The sequence below is a fragment of the Nothoprocta perdicaria genome, unplaced genomic scaffold, assembly GCF_003342845.1.
Source record: "Nothoprocta perdicaria isolate Ctin4 unplaced genomic scaffold, notPer1 scaffold_41, whole genome shotgun sequence".
Classification (NCBI taxonomy): domain Eukaryota; kingdom Metazoa; phylum Chordata; class Aves; order Tinamiformes; family Tinamidae; genus Nothoprocta; species Nothoprocta perdicaria.
The window spans coordinates 55492-61450 of NW_020455655.1; positions in this window are offsets into that span (position 1 = coordinate 55492).

The following is a 5959-nucleotide window of genomic DNA, read 5'->3' on the forward strand; positions in this document are numbered from 1 at the left end:
GGGAGTTCGGGGGTGTTCGGGCAGTGCCGGGGGGTACTGGGGCGCTGGAGGGTGCTGGGTTGTTTAGGGGGCTTTGAGGGTGTCCAGGCAGTGCTGGGGGGTGCTGGGGGTGCTGGAGGGTCCTGGGGTGTTCGGGGGGTACTGCATACCCTGAGGTGTTTTTTGGGCTGCACTGGGGCTGCTGCAAGATGTTGGGGTGCCCTGGGACTGTAGGGGCCACTGCAGGGCGCAGGGGTGTCCAGGGGTGTCCTGGGGTGCTGCGGTGCGGTAAGGGGGCCGGAGGGCTATAGGGGGCACAGGGAGGTGCTGGGGGGCTGCACCCCCCACGCCCCCCGATCCGCGGTGTCCCGCAGGACCCTGGGCGCGCAGGGCGGAGCGGAGCGCGGCCGCCGGCCCCGCCGCCCGCATGGCGCTGGTGAGGGCCGCAGGACGGCATGGCACGGCTCCGCACGGCACGGGAAGCGACGGGGGCCGCCCCCGGCCCCGCGCTGAGCGCGCCGCTGTCCCCCGGAGCAGAAGTCGCCGTCGCGGGAGCGCTCGGCCACGAGCAGGTCGCGCGCGGAGCGGCCGCGGGCGCCGCCGTCGGCACCGCCGGCCGGGCCCGGCAGCGGTTCCAGACCCGCTCCCGCCTTTAGCTCCGTCCAACTTCGCATCCCAGCCGAGATGCGCCCTCCCTTTGCCCGGCAAAGGCACACGAGCGAGGAGGAAGTTTGGCTGGAAAAGCAGGGTCCAGGGGGGGTCCTCTGGGGCCCCCGAGGTGTGCCCCAGGTTTCCTGCTGGTGTTGTTCCTCGGACTTTGCTATGACACCTTGAGTAAACAGGGATCAGACTCCCTGCGCAGCCTCTGGAACAGCCAGTCGCCTGTGACAGCTCCTGAAATGCCACCATGGGGGCTGGGTGTCGCGGAGGGGCAGGGCTGGGCCTGCAAAGCGCCCGCAATGCCGCGGCAGGAGCCCGACCTCTGACTGACCTGCTCGTTTTAACGCAGTGCCCGCAGCATTACGTGACCAGGCTAGAGATAACAAGTGCCACGGGCGCCTTCCCAAGGGGCAGTGACTGAGGGAGCCTCGGGGGTGGTTCGGGCAGGCAGGGGCTCTGCAGGGCTGTGCTCTGCTCAGGGCGGGATTGCCTGCAAGGATGGAGGAGGCTGCGCAGAGGAGGTTGCCCAGGATCTTATCCAGGCTGGTCTGGAAAACACCCCAGGGCAGAGGCAGCCCAGCCTGTGCAGGTGCCTGGGCTTGACTAGCCTCAGGTGGGAGAAGTTTGGCCTTACATGTGCCTCTGAACCTGTGTAGCTCTGCAGAGAGCCCAGCCTTGCCCAGAGCACCCAGCCTAGCCATGTGCGCTGCGCGAACTCTGCTTCATCCACGTTGCTCGTTTGCCGGGATCCGGGCAGCTCCCAGCGCTGTGGAGCCAGGCTGATGCTCCCACGGCACAGAGGAGTTTGCTCTGGTGCTGCAGATATCTCCACTGACTTCCTGCACCTGTGTCGTCCTCATTCCCTTGTGTAGCAACTGTTCTTGCTAACAAACTGCCCAGGTACTTGGTGCTTTCTTGTGTGTAGGTGTTTGCAAGACTGAGACTTAACAAGCTTGCAGTATACATATGGTTCTCTAGGATCATGTATTTGCCTTCATTTACCTTGATTTTAATGGGTTTCTGGTGTGCAAAGACTGCAGCTGCTACAGATACAGCTGCCACCTGATCATCTCTAACACATAAAGAAGGCAAATTCAGGTGGGGGGATCTTGCTAGAAATCCTGTGTCCAGCCTGGCCTGGCAGCATTGGCCTCCAGTGCTAGGGAAGTATGTACTTTAAGGAAACTGATTAAAGGTATTTTATGTAAAAGACATGTGGTACTAAAGAGTTGGATTTTATGTAATTATAGCTTCAGTGTAGTCAATAGTGAACAGTTTTGGAGTTTCTTTTTTTCTTCCTTAAAGATGATTTTGGATGGTCTTCATAGGGAAGACAGTTCCCCATAGGGAACAGCGTTAACAATAACTTATTGTGGAGTGCTCAAATGTTTCACTTGTGAGTAGAACCTGGTTTTAAGGAATCACAGAGTTATAGAAGTAATTTCAGTTGGAGGGGGCCTCAGCAGATGATCCAGTCCCACACAAGGTAGGGCTAGCATTAGTTGGTGACTATACAGTCACTATAGTGACCATATGTGACGTTAGCAATGTTATATCAGGTTGCTTTGGTAACGTGAAGTTTTGATCGTAACATTTCTATAGCGTTTCAGTAAATCTCCCTGTCAGAAAAATAATGCAACACTTGTATTTTTGCTGATTGATGCTATGTGGCTTAAAGTTGTAGGAATAGAGGAGACAAAGTTCCTGGGTCACCAGTTCCTTGCAGAGCCCTTCCTGATTTACGCTGGCCTTGGGAACTCCAACCTTACTGTTATGTGTTGGGCTGTAGCTGGAGAAAAAATTAAACTCGTTGAGCTCTCTTATGTCTGAGGTTTGCTTAATTCTGTACTATTCTTTTTTTTTTTTTTTTGTGACCCAAATGCTTCATCTTTCTAAGAAATACCAGACTGTGTGGTTTTCCAAGTAAAAGTCTCATGTTTTATTAAAGGTAATAAGCCTTATTTTAGTGGCTTTCAGGTATCAATTAAATTATATGATTCTAATTAACAGCACACAATTGTGTGGTTTCAAAAACTTACTCTAAATATATTTCTGTAACAGGAGAAAAAGCAGTAGTGCAAAAAAAAAAAAATGGTCAGTTTTAACCAATTAGGAAACATGGCAGTGCCCGTTTAATTTTTCTAATCTTTTCCAAATTCATCAATTCCTCATAAGAATTATTCCTTTCTGAAGGCACAACAGAATCTTTCGAGCATGGCCAAGGGAAAGCCGTGCTGTTCCCAGGGCTTTGGAGAGGTTTTCCAAAGGCCATTTGGGCTTCAGATGTTTCCAAATCTGCCAAACGCAGGTGGGTGCCAGGACACGGTGCCGGAGGCTCCCCTACCGTGTAGGGACAGCGGCCTCTCCCTGCAGCACTACCGGGTGCTGCCTGCTCCGGGTCAACCGGGACGAGGAGCCCGGGGTGCTGCCAGCACCCTAAAACGGCTGCTGAGCCTGCCCCGCTGCAGCCCGGCTCGGGGTGTTGAGTAACTGCTGCTCCCTTCGTATAGGCGGCTTGGGAATCACATGCTGATCCTTCAAATGAGCAGAATTAAGCCACTGTGTTTAAAAGCATGAAAAGAGTTTATTGTGAGTTAGACTGTGCCTGGTACACACGGTGTGTAGTAAAGGTTAGTGCAGAAGGAGAACACAGATGCCCTCAGCTCCAAAATTTTTATTGCAAGTTGTTTTCTACTGTGTCTGGAGTAGGTGGATCCCAGCAGCACATGTGAAATGCAGGGAGCTTAGCACTCATTTTTTCAATCAGGCTTCTGATACGAACATGGTTTTAGTGCTCTAGTGAGATCCTGGTGAACTATGCTGTCCACCACTTTTTTTTTTCCTCTTTTTTCACAAATTGTTAGGAAGGTGTTTGTATATATATGAACATGCACGTGTATGCATCTTAAGAAAATTAACTTGGCCATTAAGTCAGATAAGACCCACAAGTAAAATTATGTAAAATCTGTTTAAATGCTATTTCTTATGTCAATTCTGTGTGTACTCTGTTGTTGCTTACAGGTTGTTGTTCTTCACCATTTATCTTTGTCTCTTAAATGTGTGTAACATTTTCCCATTCAAAGGAAATACTAGGCAGGCTATTTCTGTCCTGGTTCATTAAAACTGCTCTTATCTCCTGTCAGGAATCAAAGTGTGAAACTCAGTTCCCGTGAACCTGTGCTTGCTTCAAGCACCATCATGTGTATTTTTGCTTCAGGAGCAGTTGCAGGTTGCATTTACCACCCAGCTACCTTCTCAATGGCAGCATTTCCCTCTGCTCATGCTGATGCCAGGTAGCACCTGGCTTCCTGTGGTCCCGCTGACCTGTGGAGGATGCTTTGCTCTCCAGGGAAGCATGCAGCAGACCCAAGCAGCTCTTCCCTTTCACCCAGCAGCAAGGCTGAAGAGAAGCCCAGGTAGGGTTAAGTATTGCCTCATGCCTGTACTGAACACACCTCGGTGGTCTGAGTTTGTAATATGTTAGGAGTCAAGTTTAATGTTTGCTGGTTAACGTGCTGGGCAGCTGGGGGTCGGCTAGGGAGGGTGCCTGTGTCCAGCTGCCCAGCCTTGGCTGCACAGGGAGCCCAGCGGCACCCTGCCCATTGCCAACAGCTGCTCCTTCTGGAAGTGAGTCTCTGTTTTGCTTATAAATAGAAATTGCCTGAGTGCATACGTTCTGTGTTCTGTATAAACTTTTTTTTTTTTTCCTTTTTCAGTACCATGCTTTTTAATCTATGATTAACTAAAAACGACGTGGCTGGCTGCAAAATGGTACTAACAGAGGGTGCTTTTCAAAGTGGTATGGAAGCAGCATTGACATATGATTAGGGGACTGTTTGCAAGCTGGTTACGTTATTAGCATCTAGTTTATGTTCATACTCTGAAGTGGCGCTTAGAAACGCAGCGAAGCCAAGGGCGGGAGGAAGGTTCTTGAGCAGGCCCGGGGCCTGCACAGCACCTGGCTGTGCTTGGTCGGCCCCTTTGTGCCCCCCGCCCGAGTCCCCGCCGAGGCGGAGGGGTGCGACGGGCGGCCCCTGGCCGCGCGGGACGCGGGAGTTTCCGCCGGCGGGAGCCGCGCCGCGGGATTCCCTCGCAGTGACGCGCGGCGGCGGCGCGCGCCCATTGGCTGCACCGGGCGACTTCTCCATTTATGGACACGGCTCCCGCGCGGGGCAGCCGCTGTCTCCCGCCCCGGCGGCGCTCCCGCGCCCCGCCCCGTCGGGAGCGCGCCCAGCCCCGCGGGAGCGCGCGCGGGAGGGACGGGGCAGGACGGGACGGGAGGGCGGCCGGGCGCGCTCCGTCCGTGCCGGGCGCCGGCGAGTCTGAGCGGAGCGGCGGGCAGCGCAGCGGGGTCGCCATGGTAGGAACGGGGCGGCGCGGGCTGGGGCGGTGGGAGCAGCGCTGCCGGGGGCTCCTTCCTTTAAAAAAAGTTCTTTTTTTACCTTTTCAAAGCTTTTTTTTTTTTTTTTTTTTTTTTTTTTTTTTTTAACCTCTTTGTGACTCTGGCTGGGAAGCGGGCGCCGCCGGAGCGAGGCGGGGCGGCGGGGCAGCGCGCCGCCTCCCCGGGGCGGGCCCGTGACGGGCGCTCGCGCGTGGGGGCCGGGGTCGTTCTGCCCCTTTGCGCCCCGCGGTAGCGCAGCGGGTCACGGGCGGCGCTAAACCGAGGTTGGGGTCCCCGAGGTGCCGGCCGCTCCGCCGAGGGGGGCGGGGTCACGCGGGCGCGTCGGGGCTATGGTGACCGTAGGGAAGAATGAGGTTTAACAGGTGAACCCAGCTAATTGTTATTAATTAGCTGTTGCCGAATAATAATAGCCTTCATGCTAAAGTGCTCCAAACAATGATGGTAACTGCCTGTTGCAAGGTTGGTTTTGGTAACGTTGTGTAAGAGTTTGGTGCAGAGTGCCGGCTAGTGAGAAGCTGGGCTGGGGCCTGCAGAGGAGCAGCTCTTCAAAACCTGCGTCTGAAGCTGTGTCTCAGTGCCCGGAGCTCCGGCTCGCAGGGAGATTCCACCTCATTCCCCTTGTAGCCTTGCTGACCTCGTGCGTGTGCATCCAGAGCTCTGGTTTACTGGCTGTATGGGGGAGTTGAATTGGGTTTCTCATATGTGATGTAGTTTAGAGGATGTCCCTGTCCCAGCAGCAACTGAGATCTGAGAAGCAGGTTTGTGCCAAGCTGCTCCTTGTTGAGCAGGAGCTGTGCCAGGGCGAGTAGGACCTAAATTGCCTGCACCTGGGGGGCAGCGAATCCCACCAGCCCTGTGCCAAGGAGCTGGGACATGGTGGGAGGTGATTGTTGAACCGGGTGCCTCTAATCAGCCTTT